This window comes from Arachis stenosperma, chromosome 9 (assembly GCF_014773155.1).
Source record: "Arachis stenosperma cultivar V10309 chromosome 9, arast.V10309.gnm1.PFL2, whole genome shotgun sequence".
In the NCBI taxonomy this organism is placed as follows: Eukaryota; Viridiplantae; Streptophyta; class Magnoliopsida; order Fabales; family Fabaceae; genus Arachis; species Arachis stenosperma.
The window spans coordinates 35,089,510-35,107,357 of NC_080385.1; the positions used below are offsets into that span (position 1 = coordinate 35,089,510).

General features: G+C 40.7%; 1 non-coding gene across 1 annotated transcript; it reads right to left on the minus strand.

Annotated features, from left to right (window-relative positions):
• Positions 1-9,827: 9,827 nt before the first annotated feature.
• LOC130952792 (small nucleolar RNA R71) lies at positions 9,828-9,935 on the minus strand. The gene has a single exon (XR_009074967.1). It is a non-coding gene; the product is annotated as a small nucleolar RNA R71 (small nucleolar RNA).
• Positions 9,936-17,848: the final 7,913 nt, after the last annotated feature.

A 17,848-nucleotide genomic window follows, 5' to 3' on the forward strand; every position in this document is an offset into this window, starting at 1 on the left:
GAGATACAAAATAAGTCTCTAAAAGTTGTTTAAATAGTAAACTAGTACCTAGGTTTACAGAAAATGAGTAAACTAAGATGGATAGTGTAGAAATCCACTTCTAGGGCCCACTTGGTATGTGCTGGGGCTGAGACTTAAGCTTCTCACGTGCCTGGGCTGTTTCTGGAGTCGAACACTAGGTTGTAACCTGTTTCTGGCATTGAACTCCAACTTGCAACCTGTTTCTGGCGCTGAACGCCAAACTGTAACATGGAACTGGCGTTGAACGCCAGTTTACGTCATCTATCTTCGCGCAAAGTATGGACTATTATATATTTCTGGAAAGCCCTGGATGTCTACTTTTCAACCCAATTGAGAGCGCATCAAATATACTCCTGTAGCTCCAAAAAAATCCATTCCGAGTGAAGGGAGGTCATAATCCAACAGCATCAGCAGTCCTTGATTCAGCCTAAATCAGATTTTTGCTCAACTCCCTCAATTTCAGCCAGAAAATATCTGAAATTACAGAAATACACACAAACTCATAGTAAAGTCTAGAAATATGAATTTTTCCTAAAAACTAATAAAAATATACTAAAAAGTAGCTAGAACCTACTAAAAACTTCCTAAAAACAATGCCAAAAAGTGTATAAATTATCCGCTCATCACAACACCAAACTTAAATTGTTGCTTGTTTTCAAGCAACTAAAAATCAAATAGGATAAAAAGAATAGAATATACTATAAATTCTAAAATATCAATGAAGCTTAGTTCTAATTAGATGAGCAGGACTAGTAGCTTTTCGCTTCTGAACAGTTTTGGCATCTCACTTTATCCTTTGAAGTTTAGAATGATTGGCATCTATAGGAACTCAGAATTCAGATAGTGTTATTGATTCTCCTAGTTTAGTATGTTGATTCTTGAACATAGCTACTTTATGAGTCTTGGCCGTGGCCCTAAGCACTTTGTTTTCCAGTATTACCACCGGATACATAAATGCCACAGACACATAACTGGGTGAACCTTTTCAGATTGTGACTAAGCTTTGCTAAAGTCCCCAATTAGAGGTGTCCAGAGTTCTTAAGCACACTCTTTTGCTTTGGATCACGACTTTAACCACTCAGTTTCAAGCTTTTCACTTGGACCTGCATGGCACAAGCACATGGTTAGGGACAACTTGATTTAGCCGCTTAGGCCTGGCTTTATTTCCTTGGGCCCTCCTATCCATTGATGCTCAAAGCCTTGGATCCTCTTTACCCTTGCCTTTTGGTTTTAAGGGCTATTGGCTTTTTCTGCTTGCTTTTTCTTTTTCTTTTATTTTATTTTTTTGTTTTTTTTTGTTTTTTTTTTTGTTTTTTTTTGTTTTTTTTCGCAAGCTTTTTATTCACTGCTTTTTCTTGCTTCAAGAATTAATTTCATGATTTTTCAGATTATCAATAACATTTTTCTTTGTTCATCATTCTTTCAAGAGCCAACAATTTTAACATTCATAAACAACAAGATAAAAAATATGCACTGTTCAAGCATTCATTCAGAAAACAAAAAGTATTGCCACCACATCAATATAATTAAACTAATTTCAAGGATGAATTCGAAACTCATGTACTTCTTGTTCTTTTGTATTAGAAATATTTTTTTAAGAGAGGTGAAGGATTCATAGAATTATTCATAGCCTTAAGACATAGTTACTAAATACTAATGATCATGAAGTAAAGACACAAACATAGACAAACATGAAGCATAAAAATTGAAAAAACAAATATAAGAACAAGGAAGTTAAGGAATGAGTCCACCTTAGTGAGGGTGGCGCCTTTTTGAAGGATCAATGGTGCTTTTTGAGCTCCTTTATGTCTCTTCCTTGCCTCTGTTGCTTAATCCCTAGTGATTTTAGTGCTCCTATCCTTAGTTGCTCCCAATAGTTGTGTGGAGGAAAATATATCCCCTGAGGTATCTCAGGGATTTCTTGATGAGGGAATTCCTCATGCTCTCTTGATGTGCAGTCAAATGCTCTACTACTGAGCTATGGACCCTTGAGATGAATCTCTCCATCTCCCATGACTCAGAGGTGGAAGCAATTGCCTCCTCTTTCTTAAGTTTTCTCTGGTCTTAGGTACCATAAATGGTTATGGAAAAACAAAAGAGCTATGCTTTTACCATACCAAACTTAGAATATTGCTCGCCCTCGAGCAAAAGAAGAAAGAATAGAAGAAGAAAAAGAAGATATGGGGAAGAGGGAGAGATGTTTGTGTTTTGGCCATGTAGGGTGGGTTTGGGTGGGAAGGATGGATGGATGTGAGTGGTGAAGAGGTGATGGAGAAGAGAGATTAAGGTGATTGGTGAAGAAGAGAGAAGGTGAGATGGGATAGGTAGGGATCCTGTGGGGTCCACAGATCCTGAGATGATCCTGTGGGGTCTACAGATCCTGAGGTGTCAAGGATTTACATCCCTGCACCAATGAGGCATGTAAAATGCCATCTGCATGCAATCCTGGCGTTTAACGCCAGATTGATGCTTGTTTCTGGCATTAAACGCCAGCTTTATGCTTGTTCTGGGCGTTCAACGCCCATCTGCAGCATGTTTCTGGCGTTGACCGCCAGCTTTCTTCAGTGTGCAATCCTGGCATTTAAACGCCAGATTGCTGCATGCTTCTGGCGTTCAATGCCAGATCCATGCTCTGTTCTGGCGTTGAACGCCAGCCAGATGCTCCTTACTGGCGTTTAAACGCCAATAAGCCCTTCCTCTAGGGTGTGCTATTTCTTCTGCTGTTTTTTATTTTGTTTTTAATTTTTGTATTTGTTTTGTGACTCCACATGATCATGAACTTAAGAAAATATAAAAGAATAATAAAATAAAAATAAAATTAGTTAAATAAAAATTTGGGTTGCCTCCTGTTCATACCCTGGGTCGAGTTGTCCGACCCGGGATGTTCGACAGACAAAGAAATCGACAAGATGCTTGAGTTCGGCTTCACCAAAGAAGGACCGAAGTCAAGGACTCGACCTCAAAAAAGAAGACCAAGCTCAAGCAGGGGAACTGTTCATACCCTGGGTCGAGTTGTCCGACCCGGGATGTTCGACAGACAAAGCGACCGACCTCTTCAGGTCAGGACAACCCGAGCTCTTTCTTAAGAGCTTGGCCAAATCACCAGGAAAGCCCAAAGAGGGGCCCAAATAGAGGAACACGCCCAAAAATCCTAAGGCAGCCCAAGCCTACAGAGAGAATGGTGGTTCCCTTGAAGATAAGATGACCTCACTTGAAGATAAAGATAAGATAAGATAACTAACTTATCTTATCCACAGAAGGTCACTCCTCACCATTATAAATAAACTGGAGCACCCAAATATAACTCATACTCTGATTCTACTCAATACCTATTTAATACCCTTGCTAACTTAAGCATCGGAGTCCCTTGCAGGTACCCCCCACCCTTCGGTGACAAGGGATCAGCAGCATTCTCAATTCTACAAGTCGGACACACCAGCTCCAACCGCTATACACATGCCGGACGCGTCGGCTCCGACCAGCACAGAAGATCTCGTCCGAGATCAACCTACAGTTTCAAGTAACCCTCAGAACAAGTATCAATATTTGGAAGAAGACATGGGTCTTTTGGACATACTTTGTTCAAGTCGGTGTAATCAACACACATCCTCCACTTGCCGTTCTATTTCTTGACAAGCACCACATTTGCCAGCCAAGCCAGATATTTGACCTCTCTGATGAAGCCAGCTTCTAGGAGGGCTTGTATTTGTTCTTCGACCACTTGAGCTCGTTCAGGACCAATTTTTTTCCTTCTTTGCTGAACAGGCCGAGATCCCAGGTAGATTGCTAATTTTTGTGCCATAAGTTCGGGATCTATCCCGGGCATGTCAGAGGCTTCCAGGCAAAGAGGTCGGCATTCTCTTGTAGTTGCCTTATCAGCTTCTGCTTCAAGTCTTCTTTCAAGATGGCTCCTATGTTGGTATTTTTCCGTCCTCTTGCCCGATCTGCACTTCTTCAGTCTTCCCTCTGGGATGTGGTCGCAGCTCTTCTTTAGCTCGGATTCCTCCGAGTTCAATGGTATTAATTTTCTTGCCTTTACCTCTCAGGTTTAGGCTTTCATTGTATTACTTTCTCGCCAGTTTCTGATCTCCCCTGATGGTTGCAATTCCCTCTAGTGTTTGGAATTTCATGCCAAGGTTGGGGGTAGATACCACTGCTCCAATCCGATTTAGGGTCATTGTACCTATTAAGGCATTATAGGCCGAGCCCACATCAACGACTATGAAGTCGCTGCTTAGAGTTTTGGATTTTATCCCCTTTCCAAAAGTTGTATGTAGGGGTATGAATTCTAGTGGTTTTATAGGTGTATCCCCCAATCTATATAGAGTATCAGGATATGCCCTTAACTTCTTTTCGTCCAATCCCAACTTGTCAAATGCTGGTTTAAACAAGATGTTAGCCGAGCTCTCCTGATCCACCAGGGTTCTGTATAGATGGGCATTGGCGAGAATTATGGTGATCACTACCAGATCATCATGTCCAGGGGCAATGCCCTGCGCATCTTCTTTGGTGAAACAGATTGTTGGAAGGTCGGGTAGTTCACCCCCGACCTGGTAGACCTCTTTTAGGTGTTTCTTACGAGATGACTTTGTGAGACTTCCTCTAGCAAACCATCCTGAGATCATATGTATATGTCTCTTCGGGGTCCGTGGTGGGTCTCTCTGATCTTCTTCATCTCGTTTTTTTCCCATAATTGTCCGACCTTTCCATGAGATATCTATCAAGTCGGCCTTCTCTAGCTAGCTTTTTTTTATCATATTTTTCAAGTCATAACCATCATTTGTTGAGTATCCAAATAACTTGTGATATTCACAGTATTCGCTATGACTTCCCCCTTTTTTATTCTTGATGGGCTGAGGAGGAGGTAGCTTTTCAGTGTGATAAATTTTCCTATAGATGTCGACTAGGAAAACTGGCAAAGGAATATAAGAGTGATATCTCCTGGGCCTTTCAACCCCGACTTCTTCTTTTTTCTTGGGCTCTCTCTCCTTCTCATTTGATGAGTGAGAGTGCCCAGGTTGCCAGCTTGGTTCCCGTAGCCTGGCATTTTCCTCCATGTTGATGTACTTTTCGGCTCTTTCTTGTACATCACTCAAAGAAGTCGGATGCGTTTTTGAGATGGACTGGGAGAAGGGACCTTTCCGAAGTCCATTTACTAGGCCCATGATCACTACTTCTGTAGGCAGGTCTTGAATTTCTAGGCACGCCTTGTTGAACCTTTCCATGTAGTCTCTCAGAGGTTCTCCAATCTCCTGTTTTACTCCTAGGAGACTCGGCGCGTGCTTGACTTTGTCCTATTGGATTGAAAATCGTATAACAAACTTATGCGAGAGGTCGTCGAAACTGGTGACCGACCTCAAGGGGAGCCTATTGAACCATTTCATCACTGCCTTTGTCAAAGTTATCAGAAAGGCTTTGTAGCGAGTAGCATCAGAGGCGTCGGTTAGGTACATCTGACTTTTGCCCTCATGATATCTTTACTGAATGGATCTTCTCCTCCCAAAGGGGAGTCTTCTCGGTCACTACGAGATCTCTTACCTCGGAGATTGGATTCTAATCTCAAGAGCTTTTCTTCAAACTCTTTTCGTCACTCAACCTCTCTCCTTAGGTTTTTCTCTACTTCTCGTTGTCGTTCTAGTTCTTGTTTCAGCTGTTCTAGCCGTCCTTGGTGGCCGTGAAGCAGCCCCATGAGGTCGGCAGCATGAGGTTGCCCTTCTTTCTCTGGTTCATGTGCCCCAGAGGAGATTCTCTTTGGGTCTTTCACCCTTGAGGGGCCTTCTCTGTGCTGGTTATCTGCTCCTTGCAAAGTGATTATAGCTCTGTCATTGTTACCAGTGTCTTGGTGTTCTTGCTCAGATTCGGATGCAGTGTTTCCGTCCTCGTTCAGGTCGTCCACCATCATGCATTGATCTCCCAGGTCCCCGGCAGCGGCGCCAATGTTACATAGGTAACTTGAGGTAGGTGGATTGGGCTTAAGAAATTAGCCCAAACGCCAAGGGAAGGTGGCCTTTGACTTGCTGTGTGTTGATGAGCGGATAATTTGTACGCTTTTTGGCATTGTTTTTAGTATGTTTTTAGTAGTTCTAGTTGAGTTCTTAGTATATTTTTATTAGTTTTTAGTTAAAATTCACTTTTCTGGACTTTACTATGAGTTTGTGTGTTTTTCTGTGATTTCAGGTATTTTTTGGCTGAAATTGAGGGACCTGAGCAAAAATCTGATTCAGAGACTGAAAAGGACTGCAGATGCTGTTGGATTCTGACCTCCCTGCACTCGAAGTGGATTTTCAGGAGCTACAGAAGCCCAATTGGCGCGCTCTCAACGGCGTTGGAAAGTAGATATCCTGGGCTTTCCAGCAATATATGATAGTCCATACTTTGCCCAAGATTTGATGGCCCAAACCGGCGTTCAAAGTCACCTACAGAAATTCCAGCGTTAAACGCCGGAACTGGCACCTAATTGGGAGTTAAACGCCCAAACTGGCATAAAAGCTGGCGTTTAACTCCAAGAGAAGTCTCTACACGAAAATGCTTCATTGCTCAGCCCAAGCACACACCAAGTGGGCCCGGAAGTGGATTTTTATGTCATTTACTCATCTTTGTACACCTTAAGCTACTAGTTTTCTATAAGTAGGACCTTTTACTATTGTATATTCATCTTTGGACATCTAGTTCTTAGATATAGAGAGTCTTTTGATCATGTTTTGATGATTGAACTCACTTTGGGAGGCTGGCCATTCGGCCATGCCTAGACCTTGTTCTTATGTATTTTCAACGGTGGAGTTTCTACACACCATAGATTAAGGTGTGGAGCTCTGCTGTACCTCGAGTATTAATGCAATTACTATTGTTCTTCTATTCAATTCCTCTTGTTCTTTGTCCAAGATATCACTTGTTCTTCAATCTGATGAAGATGATGATTGACACTCATCATCATTCTCACCTATGAACAAGGTGACTGACAACCATTCTTGTTCTACAAGCATCTGAGGCTTAGTGAATATCTCTTGGATTCTTTAATCGGAATCTTCGTGGTATAGGCAAGAACTGATGGCGGCATTCAAGAGAATCCGGAAGGTCTAACCTTGTCTGTGGTATTCTGAGTAGGATTCAATGATTGAATGACTGTGACGTGCTTCAAACTTGCAACCTGCTGGGCGTTAGTGACAGACGCAAAAGAGGGATTCTATTCCAGTAGGAGCGGGAACCAAACCGGTGATTGGCCGTACTGTGACAGAGTGCGTGAGCATTAGCTTTCACTGCGAGGATGGGAGGTAGCCACTGACAACGGTGAAACCCTACACGAGCTTGCCATGGAAAGGAGTAAGAAGGACTGGATGAAGGCAGTAGGAAAGCAGAGAGACGGAAGGGAAGGCATCTTCGTACGCTTGTCTGAAGCTCTCACCAATGATATACATAAGTATCTCTATCTTTATCTTTTATGTTATTTTCGTTCACTACCATACCCATTTGAGTCTGCCTGACTAAGATTTACAAGATGACCATAGCTTGCTTCATACCACCAATCTCCGTGGGATCGACCCTTACTCGCGTAAGGTTTATTACTTGGACGACCCAGTGCACTTGCTGGTTAGTTGTGCGAAGTTGTGTTTATGCCATGGTATTGAGCACCAAGTCTTTGGAGCCATTACCGGGGATTGTTCTGTGTATTAAAAAAGTATTGATCACAATTTCGTGCACCAAGTTTTTGGCGCCGTTGCCGGGGATTGTGTTTGTGTATGGACAACTGACGGTTCATCTTGTTGCTTAGATTAGGTATTATTTTTCTTCAGAGTTCTTAAGAATGAATTCTAGTGTTTCAAGGTGATGTTCTTATCATCACCAAAGCTGATTGATCATCATCAATTTAGCTCTTGAATGCAATGTCCTGCTGAAGCTTAGCTAGCTATGTCTAATTCCTTTAGACTAAAGCTTTAGACTAACATTGCATGATTCCTGGAATTCTCATTAAGAATTTTGATACCTTTATTTTCCTTTTTACTTAATTTTCGAAAAAGCACAAAAAATTTACAAAATCATAAAATCCAAAAATATTTCTTGTTTGAGTCTAGAGTCTCATCTTAAGTTTAGTGTCAATTGCATGTTTCTGTTCTTATTGCATTCATGCATGTGTCTTCATTGATCTTCAAGTTGTTCTTGATGATTTCCTTGTTTTGATCTTTGAATTCTCTTGACTTGAGTGTTTATGTGTCTCATATGCATTCTTATTAGTGTCAGTAGTATACAAACTGTTAAGTTTGGTGTCTTGCATGCATTGTTATTTGATTCTTGTTGCATTTTGATTATTAAAAAAATCCAAAAATATTTTCAATTTGTGTCTTTTCAAGTCAATAATACAAAGAATTGAAGATTCAGAACAAGCTGCAGAGGAATTATACAGAAAAAGCTGGGCATTCGAAAATGCCCAGTGAAGAAGGCAGACTGGCGTTTAAACGCCAGCCAGGGTACCTGGTTGGGCGTTTAACGCCCAAAAAGGGTGCATTTTGGGCGTTAAACGCCAGAATGGATACCATTCTGGGCGTTTAACGCCAGGATGGTGCTAGGGGGAAGATTTTGTTTTCAAATCATTTTTTTTCAAGTTTTCAAAGTTTTTCAAAATCAAATCTTTTTCAAATCATATCTTTTCAATCAAATGTTTTCAAAATTTATTTCTTTCCTTTTTCAAAGATACTTACTAACAATTAATGATTTGATTGAACATTTTTTGCCTTTTCTGTTGAGGAAGGTTTCATGTTTGAATCATATCTTTTCTTGTTAGGCAAGTCATCATTTTTTTTAAAAAAAAAATCAAATCTTCTAAAATTGTTTTCAAATCATATCTTTTTTTAAAAATTGTTTTCAAATCATATCTTTTCAATCACATCTTTTTAAAACCAATCATATCTTCTTAACTACATCTTTTTCAAAATAGTTTTCAATCAAATCTTTTTGATTTCTAAATTTAAAAATCTTTTTCAAAAATCACTTGGTTTCTTTTCCACATTGATTTTCGAAAATCAATTAATGTTTTTCAAAAATGTTTTCAAAATATTTTAATTAATTTTCGAAAATCTTCTTCCCTCCTTCTCACATCCTTCTATTTATGGAGTACCACTCCTTCTCAATGCACAATTCGAACCTTATCTAAATAAAGTTCGAATTCTCTTCTCCTTCTTCTTTCTATTTCTCTTTTTCTCTGACACTTCAAGGAATCTCTATACTGTGACATAGAGGATTCCACATTTTCTTGTTCTCTTCTCTTTCATATGAGCAGGAGCAGAGACAAAGGCATTCTTGTTGAAGCTGACCCTGAACCCGAAAGGACCTTGAAGAGAAAGCTAAGAGAAGCCAAAGCACAACTCTCTTTAGAGGACCTGACCGAATTCTTCAAAGAAGAAGAAGACATGGCAGCCGAAAACAACAATAATGCAAACAATGCAAGGAAGGTGCTGGGTGACTTTACTGCACCCACTCCTGATTTTTATGGGAGAAGCATCTCTATCCCTGCCATTGGAGCAAACAACTTTGAGCTTAAGCCTCAATTAGTTTCTCTAATGCAACAGAATTGCAAGTTTCATGGACTTCCAATGGAAGATCCTCATCAGTTCTTAGCTGAATTCTTGCAAATCTGTGACACAGTCAAGACTAATGGGGTAGACCCTGAGGTTTATAGACTGATGCTATTCCCTTTTGCTGTAAGAGACAGAGCTAGAATATGGTTGGACTCACAACCTAAAGAAAGCCTGGATTCTTGGGAAAAGCTAGTCAATGCCTTCTTGGCAAAATTCTTTCCACCCCAAAGATGGAGTAAGCTTAGAGTGGAAGTCCAAACCTTCAGACAGAAGGATGGAGAATCCCTCTACGAAGCTTGGGAAAGATACAAACAATTAATCAGAAAATGTCCTTCTGACATGCTTTCTGAATGGAGCATCATAGGTATTTTCTATGATGGTCTCTCTGAATTGTCCAAGATGTCTTTGGATAGCTCTGCTGGAGGATCTCTTCATCTGAAGAAGACGCCTACAGAGGCTCAAGAGCTAATTGAGATGGTTGCAAATAACCAATTCATGTACACTTCTGAAAGGAATCCTGTGAACAATGGGACTAGTCAGAAGAAAGGAGTTCTTGAGATTGACACTCTGAACGCCATTTTGGCTCAGAATAAAATATTGACTCAACAAGTCAATTTGATTTCTCAAAGTCTGTCTGGAATGCAAAATGCACCAAGCAGTACTAAGGATGCTTCATCTGAGGAAGAAGCTTATGATCCTGAGAACCCTTCAATGGAAGAGGTGAATTACCTAGGAGAACCCTATGGTAACACCTATAATTCTTCATGGAGAAATCACCCAAATCTCTCATGGAAGAATCAAGAGAGACCTCAACAAGGTTTCAATAATAATGGTGGAAGAAACAGGTTTAACAATGGCAAACCTTTTCCATCATCTTCTCAGCAACAGACAGAGAATCCTAAGCAGAACCCCTCTGACTTAGCAACCATGGTATCTGATCTAATTAAAACCACTCAAAGTTTCATGAATGAAACAAGGTCCTCCATTAGAAATTTGGAAGGACAAGTGGGACAGCTGAGCAAGAAAGTTACTGAACTCCCTCCAAGCACTCTCCCAAGCAACACAGAAGAAAATCCAAAAGGAGAGTGCAAAGCCATCAACATGGCCGAGTTTGGAGAGGATAGAGAGGAAGTGGACGCCACTGAGGAAGGCCTCAATGGGCGTGCACCAACTTCCAATGAGTTCCCCAATGAGGAACCATGGGAATCTGAGGCTCAAAATGAGACCATAGAGATTCCATTGGACTTACTTCTGCCTTTCATGAGTTCTGATGAGTATTCTTCCTCTGAAGAGGATGAGTATGTCACTGAAGAGCAAGTTGCTAAATACCTTGGAGCAATCATGAAGCTAAATGACAAGTTATTTGGAAATGAGACTTGGGAGGATGAACCTCCTTTGCTCACCAAAGAGCTGGATGACTTGTCTAGGCAGAAATTACCTCAAAAGAAACAAGATCCTGAGAAGTTTTCAATACCTTGTACCATAGGCACCATGACCTTCAAGAAGGCTCTGTGTGACTTGGGGTCAAGTGTAAACCTCATGCCTCTCTCAGTAATGGAGAAGCTAAGGATCTTTGAGGTACAAGCTGCAAGAATCTCACTAGAGTTGGCAGACAACTCAAGAAAACAAGCTTATGGACTTGTAGAGAACATTTTGGTTAAGATTGAAGACCATTACATCCCTACTGATTTCATAGTCCTAGAGACTGGGAAGTGCATGGATGAATCCATCATCCTTGGCAGACCCTTCCTAGCCACAGCAAAGGCTGTGATTGATGTTGATGGAGGTGAACTGATCATTCAAGTGAATGGAGAATCCTTTGTGTTTAAAGCTCAAGGATATCCCTCTGTCACCATAGAGATGAAGCATGAAGAGCTTCTCTCAAATCAGAGTCAAGAAGAGCCCCCACAGTCAAACTCTAAGTTTGGTGTTGGGAGGCCACAACCAAACTCTAAGTTTGGTGTTGAACCCCCACATTCAAACTCTAAGTTTGGTGTTGGGAGGTTCCAACATTGCTCTGAGTATCTGTGAGGCTCCATGAGAGCCCTCTGTCAAGCTACTGACATTAAAGAAGCGCTTGTTGGGAGGCAACCCAATGATTATAATTTATATAGTTTCTTTTGTTATTTTATGTTTTTTGTAGGTTGATGATCATAAGAAGTCACAAAATCCATTGAAAAAGCAAAAACAAAATGAAAAACAGGAAGAAAAACAGCACACCCTGGAGGAAGATGCTGCTGGCGTTCAAACGCCAGTAAGCCTAGCAGTTGGGCGTTTAACGCCCAGTCTGGCACCATTCTGGGCGTTTAACGCCAGAAAGGGGCACCAGACTGGCGTTAAACGCCAGAAAAGGGCAAGAACCTGGCGTTAAACGCCAGGAATGGGCACCAGCCCGGCGTTTAACGCCAGAAATGGCTCAAAACGTGATTTTGAGCAACATTTGGTGCAGGGATGACTTTTCCTTGACACCACAGGATCTGTGGACCCCACAGGATCCCCACCAACCCCACCACCACTCTCTCTCTTCTTCCCCCATTCACCAATCACCTCATTACCTCTTCCCCAAAAACCCTTCACCTATCAAATCCCATCTTTCTCTTCACCACTCACATCCATCCTTCATAAAACCCCACCTACCTCACCCTTCAAATTCAAACCACTTTCCCTCCCAAACCCACCCAATATGGCCGAACCCCATCCCACCTCTCTCCTATAAATACCCTTCTTCACTCCTTCATTTTCACACAACCTAAACAACACTTCTCCCCCCTCTTTGGCCGAATACACTACCATCTCCCTCCTCCTCATTTCTTCTTCTTCTACTCTCTTCTTTCATCTTTTGCTCGAGGACGAGCAAACATTTTAAGTTTGGTGTGGTAAAAGCGTTGCTTTTTCGTTTTTCCATAACCATTATGGCATCCAAGGCCGGAGAAACCTCTAGAAAGAGGAAAGGGAAGGCAAAAGCTTCCACCTCCGAGTCATGGGAGATGGATAGGTTCATCTCAAGGGTGCATCAAGACCACCTCTATGAAGTTGTGGCCTTGAAGAAGGTGATCCCCGAGGTCCCCTTTTCACTCAAAAAGGGTGAATATCCGGAGATCCGCCATGAGATCCAAAGAAGAGGTTGGGAAGTACTTACCAACCCCATTCAACAAGTTAGAATCTTGATGGTTCAAGAGTTCTATGCCAATGCATGGATCACCAAGAGCCATGATCAAAGTATGAACCCGGATCCAAAGAATTATCTTACTATGGTTCGGGGGAAATACTTGGATTTTAGTCCGGAAAGTGTGAGGGTGGCGTTCAACTTGCCTATGATGCAAGGAGATGAACATCCTTACACAAGAAGGGTCAACTTTGATCAAAGGTTGGACCAAGTCCTCACAATCATATGTGAAGAGGGCGCACAATGGAAGGCAAGAGGCCTTCAATTGAGAAGGCATGACCTCAAACCCGTGGCTCCGAAGTTTACTTTAGACCGGGCCATCATGATCCATAGCATCATGATTGGAGAAGAAGTGGAAGTTCATGAGGTTATAGCCCAAGAACTCTACAAGGTGGCGGATAAGTCCTCTACCTTAGCAAGGTTAGCCTTTCCTCACCTCATTTGTCACCTCTGTTATTTAGTTGGAGTTGACATAGAGGGAGACATCACCATTGATGAGGATAAGCCCATTACCAAGAAAAGGATGGAGCACACAAGAGACCCCTCTCATCATGAGATCCCTGAGATGCCTCAAGGGATGCACTTTCCTCCACAAAACTATTGGGAGCAACTAAACACCTCCCTAGGAGAATTGAGTTCCAACATGGGACAACTAAGGGTGGAGCACCAAGAACACTCCATTCTCCTCCATGAAATAAGAGAAGATCAAAGAATCATGAGAGAGGAGCAACAAAGGCAAGGAAGAGACATTGAGGAGCTCAAGCACTCCATAGGACCTTCAAGAGGAAGGAAGAGCCGCCATCACTAAGGTGGACCCGTTCCTTGATTTCCTTGTTCTTTATTCTTCTGTTTTTCAAATTTTAGTGCTTATGTTTATCCATGTTTGTGTCTTATGATCATTAGTGTCTTAGTATTTATGCCTTAAAGTTATGAATGTCCTATGAATCCATCACCTTTCTTAAATAAAAACGTGCTTAATTGAAAAGGAAAAGAATTGCATGAATTTTGAATTTTATAACAGTTTAATTATTTTGATGTGGTGGCAACACTTTTGTTCTCTGAATGTATGCTTGAACAGTGCATATGTCTTTTGAATTTGTGGTTCATGAATGTTGGCTCTTGAAAGAATGATGAAAAAGGAGACATGTTACTGAGGATCTGAAAAATCATAAAAATGATTCTTGAAGCAAGAAAAAGCAGTGAATACAAAAAAAAAAAAAGAAAGAAGCAGAAAGCAAACGAAAAAAAAAGAAAAGAGAAAGAAAAAGAAAGCAATAAAGTTGTGATCCAAGACAATAAGAGTGTGCTTAAGAACCCTGGACACCTCTAATTGGGGACTCTAGCAAAGCTGAGTCACAATCTAAAAAGGTTCACCCAATTATGTGTCTGTGGCATGTATGTATCCGGTGGTAATACTGGAAGACAGAGTGCTTTGGGCCACGGCCAAGACTCAATAAGTAGCTGTGTTCAAGAATCATCATACTTAACTAGGAGAATCAATAACACTATCTGGATTCTGAGTTCCTAAAGAGGCCAATCATTCTGAGTTCCAAAGGATAAAGTGAGATGCCAAAACTATTCAGAGGCAAAAAGCTAAAAGCCCCGCTCATCTAATTAATACTGATCTTCATAGATGTTTTTGGAATTCATTGCATATTCTCTTCTTTTTATCTTATTTGATCTTTAGTTTCTTGGGGACAAGCAACAAATTAAGTTTGGTGTTGTGATGAGCGGATAATTTGTACGCTTTTTGGCATTGTTTTTAGTATGTTTTTAGTAGTTCTAGTTGAGTTCTTAGTATATTTTTATTAGTTTTTAGTTAAAATTCACTTTTCTGGACTTTACTATGAGTTTGTGTGTTTTTCTGTGATTTCAGGTATTTTCTGGCTGAAATTGAGGGACCTGAGCAAAAATCTGATTCAGAGACTGAAAAGGACTGCAGATGCTGTTGGATTCTGACCTCCCTGAACTCGAAGTGGATTTTCAGGAGCTACAGAAGCCCAATTGGCGCGCTCTCAACGGCGTTGGAAAGTAGACATCCTGGGCTTTCCAGCAATATATGATAGTCCATACTTTGCCCAAGATTTGATGGCCCAAACCGGCGTTCAAAGTCACCTACAGAAATTCCAGCGTTAAACGCCGGAACTGGCACCTAATTGGGAGTTAAACGCCCAAACTGGCATAAAAGCTGGCGTTTAACTCCAAGAGAAGTCTCTACACGAAAATGCTTCATTGCTCAGCCCAAGCACACACCAAGTGGGCCCGGAAGTGGATTTTTATGTCATTTACTCATCTTTGTACACCTTAGGCTACTAGTTTTCTATAAGTAGGACCTTTTACTATTGTATATTCATCTTTGGACATCTAGTTCTTAGATATAGAGAGTCTTTTGATCATGTTTTGATGATTGAACTCACTTTGGGAGGCTGGCCATTCGGCCATGCCTAGACCTTGTTCTTATGTATTTTCAACGGTGGAGTTTCTACACACCATAGATTAAGGTGTGGAGCTCTGCTGTACCTCGAGTATTAATGCAATTACTATTGTTCTTCTATTCAATTCCTCTTGTTCTTTGTCCAAGATATCACTTGTTCTTCAATCTGATGAAGATGATGATTGACACTCATCATCATTCTCACCTATGAACAAGGTGACTGACAACCATTCTTGTTCTACAAGCATCTGAGGCTTAGTGAATATCTCTTGGATTCTTTAATCGGAATCTTCGTGGTATAGGCAAGAACTGATGGCGGCATTCAAGAGAATCCGGAAGGTCTAACCTTGTCTGTGGTATTCTGAGTAGGATTCAATGATTGAATGACTGTGACGTGCTTCAAACTTGCAACCTGCTGGGCGTTAGTGACAGACGCAAAAGAGGGATTCTATTCCAGTAGGAGCGGGAACCAAACCGGTGATTGGCCGTACTGTGACAGAGTGCGTGAGCATTAGCTTTCACTGCGAGGATGGGAGGTAGCCACTGACAACAGTGAAACCCTACACGAGCTTGCCATGGAAAGGAGTAAGAAGGACTGGATGAAGGCGGTAGGAAAGCAGAGAGACGGAAGGGAAGGCATCTTCATATCCTTGTCTGAAGCTCTCACCAATGATATACATAAGTATCTCTATCTTTATCTTTTATGTTATTTTCGTTCACTACCATACCCATTTGAGTCTGCCTGACTAAGATTTACAAGATGACTATAGCTTGCTTCATACCACCAATCTCCGTGGGATCGACCCTTACTCGCGTAAGGTTTATTACTTGGACGACCCAGTGCACTTGCTGGTTAGTTGTGTGAAGTTGTGTTTATGCCATGGTATTGAGCACCAAGTCTTTGGAGCCATTACCGGGGATTGTTCTGTGTATTAAAAAAGTATTGATCACAATTTCGTGCACCATGTGTCTGGGAGCCGGCATCCAAGTTTGTGTACACGAAAAAATGGCGGGTGGTACTTGCAAAGAGACTCCGATGCCTAAGTTAGCAAGGGGGTAAGCAGGTTTAGAGAGTATTGGAACTTAATTTTACCTGAGTGTGTCAGTGTATTTATAGTGGTGATCCAATAACCACCGTTGGAGTAGTTCCACTTTTGAGGGTGGATAACCATCCTTTTATCTTAACATTGTTAGGATATTGCTTCTGGAAGTGGATGAGAGATTTTAGGGGCAGTTACTTATTTGAATAAGTATTATCTGCCAGCTCGTCTTGAGCCCGACCTCTTTGGGGAGGGGCTCACGTCGAACCCGACCTCTTTCATGGGAGGTCGGCTAGGTGGTAAGGCCAACCTTTGGATTGGGCCTTTTTGGCTTACTTAGGCCTGGACTACAGTGTTGGGCCATGGTATGAACAGAAAGATTGTTAGTTCAATTGTCTTGGATAATAAATTTTGGCAAGAATGTATTACCACTATAAAAATTGTTGGTCCTCTTATTAAGTTGTTGAAGATTGTTGATGTTAATAAGAAACCCTCTTTAAAATACGTGTATGAAGGAATGCAAAGAGCGAAAAATGCTATTAAGACAATATTTAGAAATCAAAAAGCTGCTTATACGCCATACACAAGTATCTTGAAAATGCGGTGAGATAAGCATTTGAAGTGTAATCTCCATGTGATGGCGTACTTTTTAAATCCAGCTTTTTTCTATAGTGAGGGTTTTGTTGAGAAGGAAAATATCTTGAGATCTTTACTTGATTTGCTTGATGTTGAAACACTTTGTGATGACTCAGTTGCCATAATGCAAGAGATACAACTGTATCGAGATTCTAAAGAAAGTTTCCAGAAGAAAAATGCTAAGAGAGCCGCAACAAGACTCGAACCTGGAAAGTTATTTTATTTCCAAGTTCAATTTAGTTTAAAAGTTTAATATGTTGAGTTATAAACATTAAAATGTATTTAATTTTTATATCTACGTAGGCGAATGGTGTAGGCTACATGGTGGGAGTGCTCCTAATTTGCAAAAAATGGCAATCCGTCTTCTTCATCAAACATCTTCATCTGGATGTGAGAGGAACTGGAGATTTTTTGAACAAATCCATTCAAGGAGAAGGAATCGGTTAGAGCATCAAAGACTAACAGACATTGTTTATGTATCCTATAACCTACGTCTTCAATCTAGGTTGCATTGAAAAAAGAGAAATTATGATCCAATTAATATTCAAAGTATTAACACGGTAGATTTTTGGATAGTGGCAGATGAGGATGATCCTGAATTTTCTAATGGAGATGTTGAAGGCATTAAAAGTTTAATATACACTGATAATACTATACTAATTCGTATCCTAACAGTGAGTGACATAGCAAACTTGTTTCATTCTATAAAGATACATGTCATTAATATTGATTTCTTATTGAGTTTTTTTTTCTATTTTATTAGATGGAGGAGACATGAAAGTTGAAGTGGATATGCCTAATGTTGTAAATGAATCCTCAAATGTTTCTTTTGGTGGTACTTCCGAAGTTGGTAGTTTTAGATTACTTGTTTATGATGGAGACATCGAAATACTTAATGATGATTATGACTTCTGATGAATAATGTCTTTGTTTAGTTGAAATATTGTTTGTTCAATGTTGTTTAAGTTGGTTGTAAAATATT